The 23,372-nt window shown below is 41.1% G+C and overlaps 1 long non-coding RNA gene across 3 annotated transcripts; it reads right to left on the bottom strand.

Annotated features, from left to right (window-relative positions):
* Positions 1–4,000: 4,000 nt before the first annotated feature.
* On the bottom strand, positions 4,001–22,371 carry LOC141571608 (uncharacterized). 3 transcript variants are annotated; one of them, XR_012496510.1, is made up of 4 exons: positions 21,919–22,371; positions 20,336–20,529; positions 6,195–6,373; positions 4,001–5,686 (listed from the first exon to the last, which is right to left on the bottom strand). It is a non-coding gene; the product is annotated as an uncharacterized LOC141571608 (long non-coding RNA). The 3 variants fall into 3 exon arrangements; XR_012496509.1 differs by lacking the exon at positions 21,919–22,371 and adding an exon at positions 21,600–21,857; XR_012496508.1 differs by lacking the exons at positions 20,336–20,529; positions 21,919–22,371 and adding an exon at positions 8,542–8,823.
* Between the last annotated feature and the right edge of the window lie 1,001 nt (positions 22,372–23,372).

Raw genomic sequence — 23,372 nt, 5'->3', positions numbered from 1 at the left:
AAGAAAAGAATAAGTGAATGAACTAATCAGAAACAGTTTTGGAGACAGAGGAAAAACTGAGGGTTGCTAGATGGGAGGAGGGTGGGGATAAGGGGGAAGGTGAGGGGATTAGAAAACAGTCAGTAACCACAAGAAGGCCACGGGGTTTTGAAAATTAATTTGGGGAATGTAATCAATAATGTTGCAAAGATTTTGTAGGGTATCCGATGGACACTTGTCCCATTTGGGAGACCACCTTAGGGATGATGTAGATGCCTGATCACTGCACTGTACACCTGAAGCTGAAGCTGAACATTAATGAATGCCAACTATAATTATATATATATTATATATATATATATATATATATATATATATATATATATGTATATACTTACAAGAAGTGGAGTACAACATTAGGAATAGAGACAGTGGAAATGGAATAGCTCTGTGCGATGTCAGAGGGATAGTGGATGGGAGGAGGGGGTTCACACAGTGTGAGGGATATAAATGATAAACGTCTAAGTATTATTTTGTCTTGTTCACCTGAAAATAAAAAAATAAAAAAAAGGACAGGATAAAAAAACAAAACTATCCTCTTTTACAACTCCTCACCTCTCCTTGGTCCGTTATTCCATTCTTCAGTTTCACGAGATACGATCCTGGCACAAAGAAAATATCCTACATATCTACTACGGAAGGCTCTGAAATCTCACTTTAATTCACAGGAGATTCAGGCAGTGGTCCAGACTCTTCAGGAGGTAATGTTGGCTCCTCAGTAGGCCAAGCATTTTCAGCTGTTAATGCTGACTGCTCAGTGGATAATGCTGGATCCTCCAGTGGTTCCTTAGGAGACAATGGTGGTGTCATGGGTGGCTCCTCAGGTGGAAATGGCGGCATTGTTGGAGGCTCTTCAGGAAGCAAAGGTGGCACCATATATGCCTCTGTGTATGTATCAGTATAAGAACCGATGTAAGAATCAGCTGCCATAGACATCACTGAATGATCAGCAGTATAAGATGACATTACAGACTGGTCAGCAATAGAGGATGATGACATCATAGACTGGTTGGCACCCATGGACATCATGGAGCACTCGTAAGCTGACATCATAGAGCCCTCAGCCACAAGGGGCATCACAGACTACCCATAAGACATCATAGAGTGTTCATAAGATGACATCATGGAATGTTCTGCAGCATAGGACATCATCATAGACCGTCTAGATGCTAACATCAAGGGTCTAGGTGCTAATCTATATGGTCTGGGAGCTATTCTATAGGACCTGGGTGCTATCCTTTAAGGTCTACGTGACATGCTATAGGGATCGGAAGTTAGTCCGTAGGGATCATGGCCTAATCTATGGGGGTCTTGCCCTAACATATAGGCATCATGACCTAGCCTGTAAGGGTCATGACCTAACCTAGAGGGATCCTGAGCTAACCTGTAGGGATCAGGAGATTTTGAACCCAACATAGCATAACTTTGGGTACTAGATGCTAACATCTGGGTATCCATGGTGCCGTAAGCTAACATTTGAGAGTCCATAGTGCCAGATGCTAGCACCTGGGAATCCATAGAGCTGATTGCTAACATCTGGGAGTCCATGGTGCTGGTGGCTAACATCTGGGAGTCCATGGAGCTGGTTGCTAACATCTGGGAGTCCATGGACCTGGTGGCAAACATCTGGGAGTCCATGGTGTTGAATGCTAACATATGGGTCTCCATGGTGTCAGAAGCTAACATATGGGATTCTTGGGCCATCAAGAGATCCATCTTACTGTTATAGAAGTCTCCCCCACTAATGTAGTAAGCAGCTCCTGTGCTACTGTATTACGATATTTCCCAGAAAATGAGACCTAACCAGAAATAAGCTCTACCATGATTGTTCAGGATGCTCGTAATATAAGCCTTACCCAAAATATAAGTCCCAGTTAAGATCATCTGCCGGACGGATGCATTTAGTACATCTGTTGCAACACACGATGGACATATTGAATTATAAAATAATAATAATAATAGTATATAATTAAATATAAATAAATACTATTATTGACATGAATACTTAAAATAAATGATAATATAAATTATAATTAAGTATTTGTAAATACCCAAGTGAGCACCTTTGGACGAGAGGTAAATGCCTATGTAAACAGATGAACTCGAGACTTATTGCCGAATGACCAATCCAAGTACAGACACAATGCACAAATTATGCGCGCACTCAATAACGAATGGACGTGGTTGTGTCTAATACGAATCTTCATAATTCAATATGTCATGCATTGTAACAGATGTACTTAATGCACTCATGTGAAATAAATAAACGTTTTCTGAATTTTGGTGGCTGCAATTTTTTGTCGCTTTTGTGTGGACCATCATTCTTAACTCTATTGCTGGACATGAGAGATTGGGGCCACTGGTTCTACAGGAAATGGAGTCACCAGAAATTCAAGCCGGAATTCGGGGTTTGGAGAGTTATGATGATGTTCCAGAAGAAGATGACATGACTGTGTTTGAATAAATGTAGATTGTTGTACATGAAAAAATAAGACATCCCCTGAAAATAAGCCCTAATGTGTCTTTTGGAGCAAAAATTAATATAAGATCTGGTCTTATTTTTGGGGAAATACGGTATAGGATTCCAGCACTGTCATCAAGGGCACCTCCAAGGACTAAAACACGGTCATCATCGTTGACAGCTCCGTTGTCACCACACACTGAAAAGGGATCCCCAGCACCACAGCTGCCACAGGTTGCCCAGGCAACTCCAGCACCCCTGCTGCCAGAGGCTGCCCCCAGAGCTCCAGTGCTCCAGCTGCCTCAGACTGCCCCGAGAACTCCAGGGCCCCACTAAATGAAGGCTGCCCTGGCAACTCCAGCACCATCGCTGCCTCAGGCTGCCCCAGCAACCCTGTTGCCGTTGTCACCTCAGGCTGCCCAGGATGTTCCATCGTTGTCATCCCCACAGGTTGCTCCAACTCTGTTGTCGTCACAGGTTGCTCGGTCAACTCTGCTGCTACTCTTACAGCAGGCTGACCCTGCGACTCTACTGCTGCTGTCACCACAGGCAGCCCTGGCAAATCCTGTGCCAATACAGGTGGCTCTGGTACCTCCTGTGGTGGCTCCAAACCCCTGGAGGTGCTGGAAGCCGTGGCAGTTCCTGTGACAACTGTGGCACTGATGTCACAGAGGGCCCTGGCAACTCAGGCACTGCTGTCGCAGGGGGCCCTAGCAACTCAGGCACTGGGGTAGAAATGGGCGCTGGTAACTCTGGCACCAGGGTAGCAGAAGGCCCAGGTAACTCCAGCACTGGAGTCACAGGGGGCCATGCAACTCCGGCATGGAGGTCGCAGGTGGCCCCGGCCACTGCATCACTGAGGCCACCGATGACTCTGGCAGCGCCAATGCTGTGGTCTTGGGCAGCTCCAGGAACTCCTGCGATCTTATCATGGATGAATCTGCAATCTCTGATGGTACTTCTACAGGCTGCTCCGGCAATCTTAGTACTTCAGTTGCAGATGACTGGAAAATCCATTGTTGTTGACGTGCTTGGCTCAGGGTGTGCCTCAGTAGGTGTCTCTGATGATACCGCAAAGGTTTCTGATGGCTCCAGCACTTCTGCTACTGGAGACTCTAAAATGACCTTTGATGGCTCTGGAGGTGTGCTCTTTGAAGATTTCAGACTTTATCTGATACGCCACTGACATTGGTACAGCTGGTTCAGATGACATCAGCGCTACTGTTGTAGTAGGCACTGCTGCTGTTGCAAAAGAATCCAGGGTTTTTGTCACGGATGGTTCCAGCGTTACTGCCACAGACTGCTCTGCCTGAACTGGGATGACTGATGCAGATGTAACTGACAGGTCTGCAGTTTTTGTAGCTGGCTTCCGAGTTCCTAAAGTGTGTGGCTGTGATGCCTCCACTGATACTTGTCGCGTCCAGCGCAACACGGGCAGTGAGGATGCGAGAAGGGGCGGCTTTGGGTTAAGTTTTAAGAAAGAAACAAACAGAGACTTAATGTAGTTTAAATCTCAGAAGGCCAGGGGGCCTCTCAGTCTCAGAGGACTGAAGCGTAGAATAAGGCACACTGGAGGTTTTATTGATAGGTATACAAATACAAGAAAGTAACATTGTTTCTTACATGGTCAGTGAGACTCATACATCATAGCAGAAAAATGTTTATTCCAATCACCCTTTGTCTGTAAACAGCCGGAGCACAAAGTCCCATGATGTCTTACCTAAGGTATGTACCTTCTCAGGGTCAAGTCTCTCATATTGTAACAGCTCTGTTGAGATAACTGGAGAGGACTGATCTTTGTTTTCCTCATGACTTCTCTCACAAACAGGTGCGAGGGAAAAGCCAGAGCCGGCAACAGCTTTTCCCAGGCAGGGGGGAAGGAGAGGCAAGGCTCCTTTTTGGATCTTCTAAGGCAGCTCATTGGGGGTCCCCACTCGGTCCGCCTGGCTTGAGTTGTTCCCCCTGTGGGGAATCTTACTTGTCATTGGCTGCAAACCATCTTTTGGGGACCAGACAGAGAGACATAAGGTGTAAAACATAAAGATAAGCAAAGTCCCAAAGAGGCACAGTCCTACACACTTTTCTTTCCTTAAGGAAAGACACGGGGGACAGTCGGCTAGGCTGCTGTGTGACTACAGATACTGTAGTAGGTTGTAGCACAACTGCAGGAGATTCACTGGTGTCAGACAGGCCAAACGCTCTCACAGGATGCTCCAGAGTCATAGCTGAAGGTTCAGAATCAAACTTCAAAAAAGAATCCAGGGCTGGCCCAGTGACTCAGGCAGTTGGAGCTCCATGCTTCTAACTCCGAAGGCTGCCAGTTAGATTCCCACATGGGCCAGTGGGCTCTCGACCATAAGGTTGCCGGTTCAACTACTCGAGTCCAGCAAGGGATGGTGGGCTTCGCCCCCTGCAACTAAGCTTGAACACGGCACCTTGAGCTGAGCTGCCTCCCTGATGGCTCAGTTGGTTGGAGCACAGGCTCTCAACCACGAGGTTGCCTACCATTCCAGACGAATCACTTCCCTATCCCCAACTCTCCGGACATTGCCAAAACACCCATTAAAAAAAGCATTTATTAAAAGTTCTCCAGAGTTTTCAAAGTAAAAAGCCCGTAAAAAGGCCAAGTTATCACCTTCGTTTGCTGTGTTTTCACTGATGCCTTTACTGTGCCTTCATTCACGGATGGATCACAAATGATCCCATATTATTCCAGTGGTTCCCATCTGGCAGAACTTGGATCACAGAAGTGCCTACATAGAGTAATGGGATCCAAGAGCATATTCCAATACTTCAAAAAGCTTAACATGAACAATGTTCTCCTATGTGAAGCTCATTATATAAATTGGAAAAGCTGATTTTTATTTGAACGCATTTTGTGGAGTTGGCATGCTTCTTTAAACACATAGGACGAGTACGAAGGGTGAAGAGTGCTGTTGGAATAGGCAGGAAATCTTTGTTCCTTATTCTCCTTTCAGATACCTCTCCAGGTTCCTACTGTCCCGTGTTTAGAAACCAAGATTGGGACCTTTGGTGGCAGCACAGCAGAAAGGGGCTGGTCTGCACCCACTGTCCAATAGGCTTTGGGTATTCTGAGACATCACCAGTGACTAGGCAGAAAATGTCAGATCAGGTTGAGGATGATAAACAGGAAGCCCTGCAGCAGGAAAGGGATGGGGGATGGGCCTGGGAAAAGAGAAAGTAAAAGCTGTATGTGCCTGACTGAAGTAAACTGCTTTCACATTTCAAATTTTACCTGCACCCGTTACCCTCTCAGATCGTCCCGTCATTTCAGGGAAAGAAGAAGGAGAGTAGATGTCTAAAGCTGTTTAGAATTAAATGACTCTCTTCTCGTACCTTTCCTTGTTTTCCATTCTTGCCTCAGTAGCCTACACCATCTTGGGGCCAGTTCATTCTCAGGGGAAGCAGAGACCCTTAGCCAGAAGCTCCAAGAAGGAGAGCCCAGGAATGACATTTCCCAGTAATAGTATATGTCTGCTGATGCCCCCAGATCTATACCTTCCAGCCCAGATCTGAGCTGCAGAGCTGGTCATTTAGCTGCTTCCATGCACGGTTCCCTGAACTCTCTGCCTACCCTTGAACATGCCAAGCTCTCTGCCACCAGGTCACTGAGCACGCCTTTCCCTCCAACTCTGCCCCAACTCCATGAAGTTTATAAGAATATGCAACGTACGTAGCAGCTCTTCTGTCCTTTCATACTCTCTCTGGAAGCCTCTCGGAGCACTTTTCTCCAGCAATGGGATTATCTGCTTACTTGTCCTTTACCCCCATTAAAGAGTAGGAATCTTGAGGGTCAGGATTGTGACTCCATTAACTTGTATCTTCAGCACTTCTTGGACAAGCTGTCTGGCGCTGTAAATAGTAAATATTTACTAAATGGATGAATGAATAAGTAAGTGAATAAAAATGGAAACTATTTAGCGAGTATTTATTATGTTTCAGGAATTGCACAAGGCATTATTAAACGGAAACTCATTAGCTGTTCTAGCATTCTAATGAGGTAAATGTCAGTATCCTTATTGATAAGAAAGAAGCTAACTCGCCCACAGTCATTTTAGTAGTAGCTGCTAAGCAAACTAGTTGGGGGAAGGAATACAGAGAGCTAAAGGAAAGCAGAGGGTACGAGGGACCTTAGGATGAGGGAGAGCAAAGAGAGTTTCAGGGCCTATATGTACGCAGGTGTATCCCTGGGTGGCACACCCAGACTGGACCAGCATGTATTTCCCTACTTGGTAGAGGTGAGCAAAGAGCCTGTGATTGCAGGGCCAGAGCCTGGAGGGAGGTCACAGCCTGCTGCAAACGTAGATGAAAACTGCTCCCCCAGGACTGTGAGTGTTCAAAGTGCGACTGCCATGCAACTCCACGTGCAAATAGAGGCACCGCCCACTGGAGCTGGGGATTTCCAGCATAGAGTTACCCCAAGGGCAAGCCTGTGATCCCTCCAGGAAAAAATAATTCAGGGGATTCCCTGCCCAGAGAGGACCTGGTTTCTGAGAAACAGTGTCCTTTCAAGTAACAGAATAAAAAATCTGGTCTCTGATCTTCCCCCTCCTCTCTCTCCTCCTTTCCTATGTGAAATTGCCTCCCAGCCCAAAGCCAGGGTGAGGACGGTCCGAGACATCTGGTGCCCTTCACTGACCACAGGTAGGATTTCTTCTTGGGACCTGACCTCTTCCTTGCTTCTTACCACATTATCAATCTTTTTGCCCCTCTGGGCCATGATATGGAAATTGTTTCAGAGGCAGAACAGAAAGATCTCTTTTCATTTGCCTTTTTATCAAATTCAGGAAGCCTGCCAAGATCAAATATCACACTATGGAGATATTGCCAGGTTATTAAACCAATGTCTCAGATATCTACAAACCTCCCAACTCGGCCCTAGTGATAGGGCGCTATTGGGCTAGTCACTGCCCCCAGTTGAGTCCTCCCTGGAGCAGAGGCCCCTTTCGCATCTCTCTAATAATGCCAATGAAAGAGTTTGTAAAACTACTATGAGATCTAGAATATTGCTTCAGGAATGCCAGCCAAACCCAATCAAAATGTTACTGTGAATTCTCATTTATTGAAGGTTGGAAAGGAAAACAAACAAACAAACAAACAAACAAACACCTTGTCCACTCTCAAAGGACAATCTAAAAATACCTATCCAAATTGAAAATGGACACGCCAAACTAAAGCAACTCAAATACCTTTTAGCAATAGGTAAATACATAACTGAAGTGTACAGTATCATTAGCAGTAAAAATAGATGGATTATACCTACAAGCAACAATGTGGATCAATATACTAGCAACCTATTGAATGAAAAAAACCAAGACCAAGAAGACTACATAAAGTATGACACGCTTTATAAGTCTTAAAAACAAGCAAAACTACAGAGGGAAAGAGATATGCTACTTTCAAATTCAGAGTATGTTCACTTTTTAAAATAAATGAAACCTAGTCTAAATGCAGATATGAGGTACTTGAAGATTTTCAACAGGGAAAGAGGCATTTAGGAACCCTCTGACATCTCATCTTGTCATTTTCAGAGTCTGAAGTTTAACTATGAGAACTTAATGTTTGGTGAAAGCAATTTACTGAATGGTACTAATGTATGTTACTTATTGTTTAATTTAGAGATGTAACATATTCACTCTATTAAAGGTAATGTTATGGTCTACAACATAAATGTTCTAAACAGAAATAAATACAAGCAAAACTGAACACTATAGTGTTTAGGACCATATACGTATTTATGCAATAAAGCCGTTATAAAAATGTAAAAAACATGAGTGTTCGTTTTGACACAACTATGCTTTAGAACTTATGTAAGTTACATATATTCATTTGCAAAATCAAAGTTTATGCCAAAAATATAATTTAAAAAACTTTCATCTAGAGACGTCATCAAATGACAGCGGGAGGTGAGCTTCTGGAAATCTCTCTTAGAATTTACAACAAATTAAACAGCTATAACTCCACAAAGGACTCCCTGCACAGCACACAGGCAAGATGAAGAGTCACATTACTGAACTCACCTAAAGGGGAGCAAATTGCGCGAGCAGGGGAGGAGGGAAGGGATAAGTGCAGAGACGGAGCCTCGCGGGCACAGGACGCAGACCTAGCTCAGTGCGCCGAGCTCGCTGCTTCCTGGAACCACCACAGCTGCGGGAGAGGGAAGAACTCGGACTGCTAGGGCTCCGCTTGTGGCCCACAGGGCTGAGGGGACAGCATATAACACGGCTGAACCCAACGCTCATGGCAGAGACCTCAGAACAAAGACTGAGGGAAGAAGGCTGAAAACGGTGCTTTAAGCCCTCGGAGCCTTAGGCACTGAGACTAGCCGCCCGCTCCCTCCCCTCCCAGAGCTCGCCCTGCCCCCACCTGCCCGGTGCTAGAAGAGGAACAGTAGCAGTGTCAGAGCAAAACAACAGGAAATTTGCTGTTTTGAGAACTGTCATCTGTAGACACAGATTTGCAGCCCAACTAGTTCTGGCAAAGGGGAGGGAGCTGTGGAAGCAGGACTGGCTGTGATCGTGGTCGCTGCCAGTACTCTGGGCCACCTCTCACAACTCACCCCACTCCTGTCCCCACCCATCTGGGCGGATCCCTGCAGGAGTAAACAGAACTGCTGAAACTCACAGGCGCTGAATCTAGTGCAGGAAGAGCTTTGGAACTTCAAAAGCTCTCCGCATCACCACAGAGAAGCGGGGCCCTATGACCCAGGCAAACTGTCAACAGAGGAGAAGCCCGCCTTCCAGGGAATCCCCCCATTGTGTGAGAAGCTGGAAGAGTGCAGATAAAACATAACACTACATGGTGAGAGAGAAAAAAGGGCTGCAGTTGGAGAGAGAATAAAATATTCTACCAACACTTACTGGAAAACAAAAGAGAGACCTCTTCCTGTCAACCTGTGGCAGCTCCCACTACTGTAGATGTCTAGGAAGAGAAATAATAAATCACTAATTGCCGTGAATAACCAAGGCAACAAGACAGCTCAGAAAGAAAATGAAAAATCTCCAGAAAAGGAACTTAAAGATATGGAAATATGTGACTTAAATGACAGAGAATTCAAGATTGCAGTTCTGTAAAAACTCAACGAGCTGCAAGAAAACACAGAAAGGCAGTTTAATGAACTCAGAAACACAACCAAAGAGAAACATGAGCATTTTACCAAAGAGATTGAAATTTTAAAAAGAACCAAATACAATTTCTGGAGATTAAGAACTCAACAGAGGAAATTAAGAATGAAATAGGCAGCTTAGGAAGTAGAGTTCACCAGATGGAGGGAAGAATCAGTGACATCGAGGATAGAAACCTGGAAATGACACAGATGGAAGAAGAAAGAGACTTGAGACTTAAAAGAAATGAAAGAACTCTACAAGAACTTTCTGACTCCATCAGAAAGAGCAATATAAGAATAATGGGCATATCAGAAGGAGAAGAAAGAGAGAAGGGAACAGAGAATATATTCAAACAAATTGTCGATGAGAACTTCCCAAACTTGTGCACAGAAGTGGATCCTCGAATCCAAGAAGCAAAAAGAACACCTAGTTACCTCAATCCCAACGGGCCTTCTCCAAGGCACATTGTATTGAAGCTGTCTAAAATCAACAACAAAGAAAGAACCCTCAAGGAAGGCAGGGAAAAGAAGACGGTAACCTACAAAGGAAAGCCCATTAGATTATCATCATATTTTTCAGCAGAAACTCTACAAGCCAGGAGGGAGTGGAACCAAATATTCAAACTATTGAAAGAGAGAAATTATGAGCCAAGAATAATATACCCAGCAAAGATATCCTTTAGATATGAAGGAGGAATAAAGACCTTTCTAGACATACAGAAGCTAAGGGAATTTTCTAATACACGACCTGCACTACGAGAAATACTAAAGGAGGCTATTCGACTGCCATCAACAGGGACAATTTGTGGCAACCAAAACATAAAAAGGGGGAGAGTAAAGGCCAGAACCAGAATATGGGAATGGAGAAAGTAAGCGTGCTAAAGAAAATGGAATACTCTAAATATCAAACTTTCTTTTACATAAACTTAAGGGTAACCACTCAAAAAAAAAAATCCAGAGCTGAAATATATACTGTAATAAAAGAAGAAACAGAGGGAAACATCATAGAATATTACCACACAGGAATAATAGACAACGACAAAAAGGCAAAGAAACAATGGAGACACAGCCTTACCAGAAAACTAAAGATAGAATGACAGGAAATCCTCACATATCAATAATCACCCTAAATGTAAATGGACTGAACTCACCAATAAAACGGCACAGAGTAGCAGATTGGATCAAAAAACTAAACCCAACCATATGCTGTCTCCAAGAGACACATCTCAGCTACAAGGACAAGCATAGACTCAAAGTGAAAGGGTGGAAATTGATACTCCAAGCAAATGGTACCCAGAGAAAATCAGGTGTAGCCATAATGATATCAGATGAAACAGACTTCAGGGTGAAAAAGATAACAAGAGACAAAGATGGACATTTCATAATGGTAAGGAGGACTTTACAACAAGAAGACATAACAGTCATCAATATTTAGGCCCCCAGTCAGGGAGCACCGAAATATACTAAGCAACTACTAACAGAACTAAAGGGAGAAATTGACCAAAACACAATTATACTAGGGGACTTAAATACATCATTGACAGCTATGGATAGATCATCCAAACAAAAAATAAAGAACGAAATAGCAGCCCTAAATGACACATTAGATGAAATGGACATAATTGACATTTATAGAGCACTTCAACCTAAAACATCAGACTATACATTCTTTTCTAGTGTACATGGAACATTCTCAAGGATAGACCATATATTGGGACATAAAATCAGCCTCAGCCAATTGAAGAAGATTGAAATCATACCAAGCGTATTCTCTGATCACAAGGCTTTGAAATTGGATATCAACTGCAACAAGAAAGCAGGAAAAAACACAAACACATGGAGATTAAACAACATTTTTTTTTTTTAAATTTATTGGGGTGACAATTGTTAGTAAAATTACATAGATTTCAGGTGTACAATTCTGTGTTACATCATCTATAAATCCCATTGTGAAACATCATACTTTTAAAGAACGACTGGGTCAAAGAAGAAATTAGAGGAGAGATCAAAAGATACATAGAAACAAATGACAATGAAAATACATCCTACCAAAATTTTTTGGATGCAGCAAAAGCAGTTTTAAGAGGGAAATTTATATCATTACAGGCCTATCTCAAGAAGCAAGAAAAATCCCAAATAAATAACCTCATGTTACACCTTAAAGAACTAGAAAAAGAAGAACAAGTGAAACCCAAGGTCAGCAGAAGAAAGGAAATAACAAAAATCAGAGCAGAACTAAATGAAATAGAGAACAAAAAGACAATAGAAAAAATTAATGTGACAAAGAGCTGGTTCTTTGAAAAGATTAACAAAATTGACAAACCCTTGGCTAGACTCACTAAGATAAAGAGAGATGATACTAATTAACAAAATCAGAAATGAAAAATGGAAAGTTATCACGGACACCACAGAAATACAAAGGATCATCCAAGAATACTGTGAAGGACTATATGCCACCAAACTCAATAACCTAGAAGAAATGGACAAGTTCCTAGAAACATATAGGCTGCCAAGCCTGAACAATGAAGAACTGAAAAATCTAAACAAACCGATCACCAGTAACGAAATTGAATCAGTCATCCAAAACCTTCCCAAAAGCAAAAGTCCGGGACCAGATGGCTTCACTAGTGAATTCTTCCAAACCTTCAAAGAGGATCTAATATCAATCCTACTCAAACTCTTCCAAAAAATTGAAGAAGAGACAGTACTCCCAAACTCATTTTATGAGGCCAACATTACCCTGATACCAAAACCTGGTAAAGACAACACACAAAAAGAAAACTACAGACCAATATCTCTGATGAATACAGATGCAAAAATCCTAAACAAAATTCTAGCAAATCGAATACAACAATGCATTAAAAAGATTATTCATCACGACCAAGTGGGGTTCATCCCCGGGGCACAAGGATGGTTCAACATCTGCAAATCCATCAATGTGATACATCACATAAACAAAATAAAAGACAAAAATCATATGATTATATCAATTGATGCAGAAAAAGCATTTGACAAGATACAACATCCATTTATGATTAAAACACTTAATAAAATAGGTATAGAAGGAAAATACCTTAACATAATAAAGGCCATATATGACAAGCCCTCAGCTAATCTCATAATTAATGGTGAAAAACTGAAGCCCTTTGCTCTACGTTCAGGAACACGACAGGGCTGTCCCCTATCACCTCTGCTTTTCAACATAGTGTTGGAAGTCCTTGCCAGAGCAATCAGGCAAGAGAAAGAAATAAAAGGCATCCAAATTGGGAATGAAGAAGTTAAATTATCACTCTTTGCAGATGACATGATGCTATATATAGAAAACCCTAAAGACTCCACCAAAAAGCTATTAGAAACAATCAACGAATACAGTAAAGTTGCTGGCTACAAAATCAATGTACAAAAGTCCATTGCATTCCTATATACTAACAATGAAATCTCAGAAAAAGAAATACAAAAAACAATTCCTTTTGCAATTGCAGCAAAAAGAATAAAATACCTAGGAATAAACTTAACCAAGGATGTGAAGGACCTATATGCTGAAAACTATAAGACATTTTTGAAAGAAATTGAAGAAGACACAAAGAAATGGAAAGATATTCCATGCTTATGGATTGGAAGAATCAACATAGTTAAAATGACCATATTACCCAAAGCAATATACAGATTTAATGCAATCCCCATCAAAATCCCAATGGCATTCTTAAAAGAAATAGAACAAAAAATCATCAGATTTGTTTGGAAGTACGAAAGACCCCAAAGCAATCTTAAGAAAAAAGAACAATACTGGAGGTATCACACTCCCTGACTTCAGCTTATACTACAGGGCTACAATAATCAAAACAGCATGGTATTGGCAGAAAAACAGACACATAGACCAATGGAATAGAATGGAGAACCCAGAAATAAAACTACATAAATATGGACAGATGATTTTTGGCAAAAAGCAAAAAACATTCAGTGGAGAAAGGACAGCCTCTTCAATGAATGGTGCTGGCAGAGTCGGAAAGCCACATGCAAAAGAATGAAACTGGCCTGCTGTCTGTCACCATGTACCAAAATTAATTCAAAATGATCAAAGACTTAAGCATAAGACCGAAAAAAATAAACTGCATAGAAGGTAACATAAGTACTAAACTTATGGACCTTGGGTTCAAAGAGCATTTTATGAATTTGACTCCAAAGGCAAGGGAAGTAAAAGCTAAAATAAATGAATGGGACTATAACAAACTTAAAAGCTTCTGCACATCAAAAGAAACCATCGATAAAATAAACAGACAACCAACTGAATGGGGGAAGGTTTTTGTTAACAGTGCCTCTGATAAGGGGCTCATATAAAAAATATATAAGGAACTCATACAACTCAAGAACAAAAATACAAACAATCCAATTGAAAAATGGGCAGGGGATCTGAAGAGACATTTCTCCAAAGAGCATACATAAATGGCAAACAGATATATGAAAAAATGCTCAACATCACTAATATCAGAGAAATGGAAATAAAAACCACATGAGACATCACCTCACCCCAGTTGGAATGGTATCATCCAGACAAATAGTAACAAGTGTTGGAGAGGCTGTGGAGAAAAAGGAACCCTCATACACTGTTGGTGGGAATGCAGACTGGTGCAGCTGTTATGGAAGGCAGTGTGGAGGTTCCTCAAAAAATTACGAATAGAATTACCATAGGAGTCAGCAGTCCCTCTCCTGGGTATCTACCCAAAAAATCTGAAAACATTTATCCATAAAGACAAGCGTGTTCCAATGTTCATTGCAGCTTTATTTATGGGGGCCAAGACATGGAAACAACCAAAATGTCCTTCCATAGATGAATGGATAAAGAAGTTGTGGTATATATACACAATGGAATACTATTCGGCGGTTAGAAAAGATGAAACAGGACCATTTGTGACAACATGAATGGATGTTGAAATTATAATGCTAAGCGAAATAAATCATACAGGAAAAGTAGAGAAACATATGATTTCACTGATATGTGGTATATAAACCAAAAACAACAAAAGAACAAGAGAAGCAAATGAGAAACAAAAACTGATAGATACAGACAATAGTTCCGTGGTTACCAGAGGGTAAAGGGTGAGGGGGGTGGCAGTGAGGGTAAAGGGGATCAAATATATGGTGACGGAGGAGAACTGACTCTGGGTGGTGAACACACAATGTGATTCATAGAGGATGTAATACAGAATTGTATACCTGAAATTTATGTAACTTTACTAACAATTGAAACCCCGATAAACTTTAATTAAAAAATAAAATTGAAAAGAAGAAGTAAAACTTTGATTATTTGCAGGTGGCATGATACTATAGAGAGAGAACCCTAAGATTCAACCAAAAGTCTATTTCAACTGACAAATATTTTTGGTAAAGTAGTAGGATACAAAATTAATATTCAGAGATTGGTTGCATTTTATACACCAATAATGAACTATCAGAAAGAAATTAAGAAAACAATCCTATTTACAATTGCATCAAAAATACCTAGGAATATATTTAACTAAGGACATAAAAGATTGTACTTGGAAAATGATAAGACATTGAAGAATGAAATTGAAAAAGAAATATATAAGTGGAAGCATGTACTGTGCCCATAAATAGGAAGAATTAACATCATTAAAATGTCCATACTATCCAGAGCAATCTACATATTCAATGCAATCCCTATCAAACTACCAAACGCATTACTAGAACTAGAACGAATAATCCTAAAATTCCTATGGAACCACAAAAGACCCCAATAGCCACAGCAATCTTGAGAAAGAAGTACAAAGCTGCAGGTATCATGCTACCTGATATCAAACTATACTACAAGACTACAGTTATCAAAACAGCATGATACTGGTATAAAAAACAGACATATAGATCAATGGAACAGAATAAACAGCCCAGAAATAAACCCTTGCCTATATGGTTAATTAACCTATGAAAAAGGAGGCAAAAATATACAATGGGGCAAATACAATAAACGGTGTTGGCAAAACTGGACAGATAACGAGGTCTGTAATTAAGTTCGCAAACTTGTTGCAACGATGTTGCTAATGTTTTTCTATATCAGAGAGATTACTCATTATGAATTGGTACCATTGAACAAATAGTTAACTAAGTTTACTATTTGGAAGTACTGAAAGGGCTGTGTGAAACAGTTAGATGACCTGAACTTTTCGCCAATAATTCATGGCTCTTGCATCAGGACAATGCACCAGCTCACAGGGCACTGTCTGTGAGGGAGTTTTTAGCCAGTAAACAAATGACTGTATTGGAACACCCTCCATACTCACCTGAACTGACCCCCAGCGACTTCTTTCTTTACCCGAAGATAAAGGAAATATTGAGAGGAAGACATTTTGATGACATTCAGGACATCAAGGGTAATACGACCACAGCTCTGATGGCCATTCCAGAGAAAGAGTTCCAAAATTGCTTTGAAGGGTGGACTAGGCACTGGCATTGGTGCATAGCTTCCCAAGGGGAGTACTTCGAAGGTGACCATAGTGATATTCAGCAATTAAGTATGTAGCGCTTTTTCTAGGATGAGTTTACAAACTTAATTGTCAGAACTCACACGTGCAAAAAAGGAAACTAGGCCACTTTCTTACTTCATTACAAGAATAAACTCAAAATGGATTAAAGACTTAAATGCAAGACCTGAAACCCGAAAGTGCCTAGAAGAATAAAGTCTCAGACATTACCCTTAGTAATTTTTTTATTGATATGTCTCCTCAGGCAATGGAAACAAAAGAAAACGTAAACAAATGGGACTCCATCAAACTAAAAAGTTTTTGCACAGCAAAAGAAACCATCAACAAATCAAAAAGACATCCTACTGAATGGGAGCTATTCACCAATGATATATCCAATAAGTGTTTAATAACTAAAGTTCATAAAGAACTCACACAACTTAACACTAAAAAAACTAACAATCCAATTTAGAAGTGGATAGAGACTAGAACAGACATTTATCCAAAGAGGACAAACAGATGGACAATAGACATATGAAATTTGCAACAACATGTATGAATCTTTTTATTATTATGCTAAGTGAAATAAGTCAGCCAGGAAAAGTCGAGAACCATATGACTTCACTGATAATGTGGGATATAAAACTGAAAGCAACAAAGGAACAAGACAAACAAATAAAGAGACATATGAAAAAATGTTCAGTGTCATTAATCATCAGAGAAACGCAAATTAAAACCACAATATCACCTCACACTTGTCAGAATGGCTATCATCAATAAATTTACAAACAAATGTTGCCAAGGATGTGGAGAAAAGGGAGACCTCATGCACTGTTGGTGGGATTGCAAATTGGTGCAGCTGCTATAGAAAAACAGTATGGAGGTTCCTCAAAAAAATTAAGAACAGGACAGAGGGGTGGGTCAGTTGGTTAGAGCGTGAGCTCTAGGCAACGGGGCTGCCCGTTCGATTCCCACATGGGCCAGGGAGCTGCGCCCTCCGTAACTAGAATGAAGTCAATTAGCTGCTGTTCAGCTCCCAGGTGGCCAGATGGCTCAGTTGGTTGGAGCATGTCCTCTCAACCATGAGGTAGCCGGTTTGACTCCCACAAGGGATGGTGGGCTGCGCCCCCTGCAACTAACAACGGCAACTGGACCTGGAGCTGAGCTGTGCCCTCCACAACTAAGATTGAAAGGAGAACAACTTAACTTGGAAGTACACACTGTTCCCCAATAAAGTCCTGTTCCCCTTCCCCAATAATAAAAAAAAAGTCTTAAAAAAAAATTAAGACTAGAACTATTTTATGACCCAGCAATTCCACTTCCGGGTGTTGATCCAAAGAAATCCAAAACACTAATTTGAAAAGATATATGTACCCCTATGTTCATTGCAGCATTAGTCACAATAGCCAAGATGTGGAAGCAATTTGTGTCCATCAACAGACGACTGGATAAAGAAGATGTGGTACATACACAAGTATACAGTGGAATATTACTTGGCCATAAAAAAGAAATCTTACCATTTGTGACTACATGGATAGACCTGGAAGGTATTACATAAGTGAAACAAGTCAGACAAAGACAAATACCACATGAGCTCACTTATATATGAAATCTAAAGAACAAAACAAACAAACGAAATAGAAGCAGACTCACAGATTCAGGGAACAAGGTGATGGTTTCCAGATGGGATAGGTGTTGGGGGGTGGGGTGAAACAGGTGAAGGGATTAAGAAGTAAAATTTGAGTTACAAAATAGTTATGGGGATGTAAAGTAAAGCACAGGGAATATAGTCAATAATATGGTAATAACTATGTATAGTGCTAGGTGGGCACTAGACTAGTCAGGGGGATCACTTCTTAAATGATATAAATGTCTAATCATTATGCTGTACGCCTGAAATTGATACAAAATAATATTGAATGTCAATTGTGATTGAAAAATTTTTAAAAGGGTGAAAAAACAGTGAAGGAGAATAAGTAGTCCAAATTTCCAGGTATAAAACAAACAAGTCACGGGGATGTAATGTACAGCATGGGGAATATTGTCAATAAAATTGTGATAGAGTAGTATGGTGTCAGATAGGTTGCTGGACTTACCATGGTGATCACCTCTTTAGGCATATAAATGTTGAATCACTATGGTGTACACCTGAAACTAATGTAATATTGTATATTATCTATGTTTTAATAAAAATCTTTTTACAAAATGTACTCCACACAAAAACAAGCAAGTTAAAATAAGTGCATGAAAGAGTTTTTAGAGATAGAATTGACCAGATATATATGAGAGTGATGATGAAAAGAAAATTTAGAGAAATAGTTCGTAAGTAAAGGAGTGTAAAACAGTGCTGTTTTATCATGAGAAAAATATGTCTGTGTAAACACATTAGTGTAAATCTTTCAACTGTTTTCTGAAGATGTATCTCTTATTCTGAGACTGTATTGCTTCCTACTTTTCTCATGAACTTTCTTGTTAACACATGTTGAGTCAATGTTATAATTTCACGTGTTTGAGTGTTTTTTTTTGTGTGATGCTATTAGTCAGTAAAATAAGAAACCTTCAGTCCTATATTGGTTTCCAAATTGATTTTGCCGAGTAACCTAGAAGTCTGAGGACCACTGATTTATGAGACTTGAATCTGGGAATCAGAAACATTAAATACTGGAAGTGGATTTGGGAGAGCATGATTGGTTTAAAAGCAATACATTTGAGGTGTAGGTCTAATATATATCCGAGTGGAGATGTCCAGTGAATTTGAAGTGTGGGTTCGACACACAAGTGAAGGTGATCAGCAGACAGCTGCATCATTGAAGAGAATACTACCCTTTGGAGACACAGATTAAGGAATTACGCAGGAGTAGGGACTGGGATCCTTGAGGCTGCCATGAAAAGAACAGTAGAATGAGAAAATAAAAACACAGGGTGATGAAGTTTTGCAACAGAAAGAGCGCAAGGAGCCAAAGCAGGAGTCCCTCCTGGGTAGTTGTCTTCGACTGCTCCCTGTGTATTTCTAAGGCCTCGGAGACTCTCCAAAGCACAGCGCTGCAAAGCCTGGCGCCGGACCACTGCCGACTTGTCTCCTGTGGCTTCCCAGGTTTCTGTTAAAATAGTACCCCTTTTTCTCTTTTCTTCCTAGCCTAGTCCCTTTTGACTTATGACTGATTTGGACAGTTTTCTTAATTTTAGATCTGTCATCTCCCCAAAATACTGCTTCCTAAATCATACCTTTGTCTCTATGCAAAACCTGTAGTTTGCTTACATCTATTCTCAGAGCCCTAAATTTCTGGGACACCACACTCTGGCCCAGACCCCAACGTCTCAAGTTCCACTCCTCAGAGATGCTGGAGTGAGGTGGGAGTAGGTAGGTGAATTGAACATAAAAAATATAATGGAAGCAGTACCAAATCCAGACCCTACCTAGTAGATAAGTAGTCCTGCATGAATTACAGAAACAGGACGACAATCAGAATAGACTAAGCGATCATGGCAAAGGGAAGAAACACAGTCAAGGAAGCATTAAAGACAAAGTGAATTTTGTTAGCATGTGACAAACACACAAAAGAAACAAAAAGAAGAGATATAGGATGGCTATTGGGAAAAAGAATAAGAATTTTATTAACAAAAGCAAACTTTTCCAGAAACATTTTATGTAAATAGGTCACTAGCTACATTTAATTAAGTTACAGAGAAAGAAGAAAATGAAGCATTTCATGAAAAAATAAGACAACTGAGATCTAGTATTAGTAATTATGTTTTTTCCCAACACCACACAGCTATCGTACCAGAGTATGTTCGACTTTATATTATATCATTTTTACATTCTACATTTGTATCATAAAACTTAATAGTGAAAAAAATTATTACAATTGAAATTTATAAAATATTTGTTTCTCTTCAATTTGATGACTAGTAGATAGGAAGTCATCTGATCCAAATGGATGGACAACATAGTTTCTGGACTGTGTGAGATAATTACGAATATAGATTCCATCTCCTAACTTGAATGCAGCAGGACTAATAAATTCACGGCATTCCACAACCAGTTTTCAATTGACTAAACAGTTCTGCTATCCAGTCCATATTTAAAACACTGTATCCAAGTAAATATGTATGTGACTTATTTCAAACATAGTTATTATATACCTTATAGAAATGTTCATATGAATGAGTAGCAAAAATAAAGAAGTACTTATTCCCTGGAAAAATCAATTGAAATTGATTGCAAATGCCTACCTGTATATATTATATTTGTAAGTGAACCAAGAAGCTTGCTTTCCATCGTTCACCAATTCCACTGTCATGTCAGCCATACCAACAATATCCCCACCTGCAGACACCGATAGCTCACTGGTTTGCATAGTTTCTGGTATGCATAGTTTCTGGGAAACCACATCTGTTAAATTTTATAGGGCTCAAGGCTTCTTTTACTGAAAAAAAAAGTGAAAGACAACAGGCAATGAATAACCTGTGCATCACATAACAACAACTTGAAAAGAAAAAATATTTAGTTATTATTTTAGGGATTCAAACAACTGTTTTTAATGAACTATATAAATGGAAAGTTAATGAAGTATCTGAGTTAACACGTTCAAAGTATTAACTCAAAACACACTTCACATGTACGAATTAGAGACCACAGATTTGGGCAGGTTTCAGATATGGTATTTAAGAAGAACGAATCCATGGAAAAGAAAAGCACATCCCTTTAAATATTTCAATGAGTATAAAATCCATTTAAATCCCTTTAAGTGGGTTTAAAATGTATTTTCTAAAACTTGCAATTTAATGGAGCCAGGAAGAGAGTTATATTTAGCAATCAATTTCTGTTTTGTTTACGTTATAGAAGTCAACGAATGCAAATATTACCACTAGTCCCTTAACATTGTTTTAAATATACTTAACTAGATGCTAAATATGTTATGTTCCAATGAATCTAAATATGTGGAACAAAGAAGAGGTTGAGTTCCTTTAAGAAAAATATCTAAAGTAAACGTTGACTGGACACATGATCCTGATATTTGGAAGAGATAAAAGAATGTAAATTAGAGACAGAATTGCTCAAGAAAAGAACTGAAGAAAGGTAGACAATACCATATATCATGGAACAAATTGAGCCTCTGTTTAGGATAAAATGTTCCCTCTAGGTATTCAACATCTCAGGACAGATTAAGGGAGCTATTCCTTACTCCAATTCAAAAGAGAACATAAAAACTAAACTAAAAGAGAAAAGATTGGAAGATTCTGGAAGTTAGTTGTTGAATACATTAATGTCAAATATAAAATAAAATAACCAAATGTAAAAAAATGTCATTCTGACACCTAAAACCAGTTTGTTCTGAGCAGTAATAGAAATAAAAATACAACTTGGTTCATACTTATAGCTTTCTACTTAAAGAACATAAGAATTTTAGAAAACAATTAAGGGACTATGGTTGATTGTGTTTTCCCCACAAGACTGTAGGTTCTGTGAGAATAGGAATATGCCCACGTTACTCACCTCTGTACCACAGAGTAGTTGGAACTTAGGAGACTCTCAATTTAATGGATGGATGAATGAGTAGATTATCAATGCAATCATACTCAGGTTTTTATTTTAAAATCTGCTACTGTTTGTAGCTCTGACGTGATTTCACTTTTCATTGAAAGGGTCCATCAGCTTCAAGTCAAGTCGTTTTTCAGTGTTTCTTTCCTCGACCCAGACAACTCTTATTTAAAGGTTGGTTCACATGTGCTGGTCTGTGTTGATCATGACCATCACACTAGATTATAAACAGGAGGGGCACGGATATTGGAAGCAGCCTGGAAGAGAGACTCACCATAGATGAGCTCTCAGTAGACAGCAGTGTAATAGGTTGTATCAATAGAAGTAGAACACCTGAAATAAAGAAGGTGATAGTTCCTATCTTCCAAAGTATCGGTGACACCAAGCCTGGAATATTGCACTTGTTTATAGGCACTACACAGTTCAGAGAAGGAAGACTGAGGCTCAGAGTAAAATCTGTCTTCAAATGCCTGAAGGGCGATCATGTGGGAGGAAGATTAGATTTCTACTTTGGCCCTTGGAATACAACCAGGACCAGGGAAGCAGTTGAAAGAGCACTGAGGTGGAGATCAGACAGGCCTGAGTACAAGTCCCACAGGGCTGCTCACTAGCTATGGCCTTGGGACAATGTAGCCATTCTGAGCCCAAGTTCGTACACCTATAAGATGGAGATTCTACTACCTTCCTCACAGAATCTGTTACATACAGCCACTGAAGTATACGAATATCTGGCTGTCTCCTAAACTAAGGATCTAGATTTGTAAACGAGATTACAGTCGACAGCTGAGTATTGTGCGGACTTCCATCCCTTCCCCCACACACTCCACGTGCCCGGGTTTTCCTTTGCTTGTAAGGAGTAATGTCACCCTTTTATATTTCGTCCTTCCAAACATTCTGGGAGGTTTCCTCCTTTAGGCCAAACACAGCACAGAGGAGCGCTTCCTCCTGCTGGGCTTCTCTGACTGGCCCTCCCTGCAGCCGGTCCTCTTTGTCCTTGTCCTGTGCTATCTGCCGACTCTGACTGACAGCTGGGCCCTGGGGCTGCCGGCGGGGCGCCACCTGCGCCCGCACAGGCCGCCGCACCACTTCCGCTGCCACCTGGCCCTGGCCGAGGCGGCTTCACCTTGAAAGCGGCGCGCCGCTGCTGGCCACCCTGCGCGGCCCCGGCCCTGCGGTGCGAGGCCCAGCGGGGCGCGTCGCTGGCGCCGGGCTCGGCGCCGTGCGTCCTGCGGGAGCCGGCGCTGGGTGGCGCCACAGCCGAGTGCCGCCCGCAGCGCCACCCGGCCGCGCCTCGACGCAGCTCTGGGGCGCGCTGGCCCGCGCCTCCCGGCTCCGCGGCCTCACCGACTGTGGGGGCAGAGCCCCAGAAAGTAGTTTACAGGCTCTCGGCCTCACGTGGAGGGGTGCTGGCTCGGGTAGTAGATGGCCGTCGGCTGTGGCCGGTTGGCCGTCAGCTGTAGCCATTGAGCCATTAGCCACTAATATAACTGCTGCGGCTACGAAGGAGAGCCGAGGAGAGTGGAGGAGACTGAAAGAGAGTCGTCGGTGGGTTGCAGACAAAACGGACAGCAGGTCGCACGTCCAGTAAACCCAGCCTCCAGTGAGACCGTAGTGGTATGGCTCCCCTACCTATGGCTCCGTGGGTGTTCCTTTGGCCTCACCATATCCTGCGTTCTTGTGTGGGGAGCGGGACCAGAGACCCTGCAGGACTCCCTGCACGACAAATGG

The sequence above is a fragment of the Rhinolophus sinicus genome, linkage group LG05, assembly GCF_036562045.2.
Source record: "Rhinolophus sinicus isolate RSC01 linkage group LG05, ASM3656204v1, whole genome shotgun sequence".
In the NCBI taxonomy this organism is placed as follows: Eukaryota; Metazoa; Chordata; class Mammalia; order Chiroptera; family Rhinolophidae; genus Rhinolophus; species Rhinolophus sinicus.
Note: the sequence above shows the minus strand (reverse complement) of the source record. Positions and strands in the feature narration are given on the sequence as shown.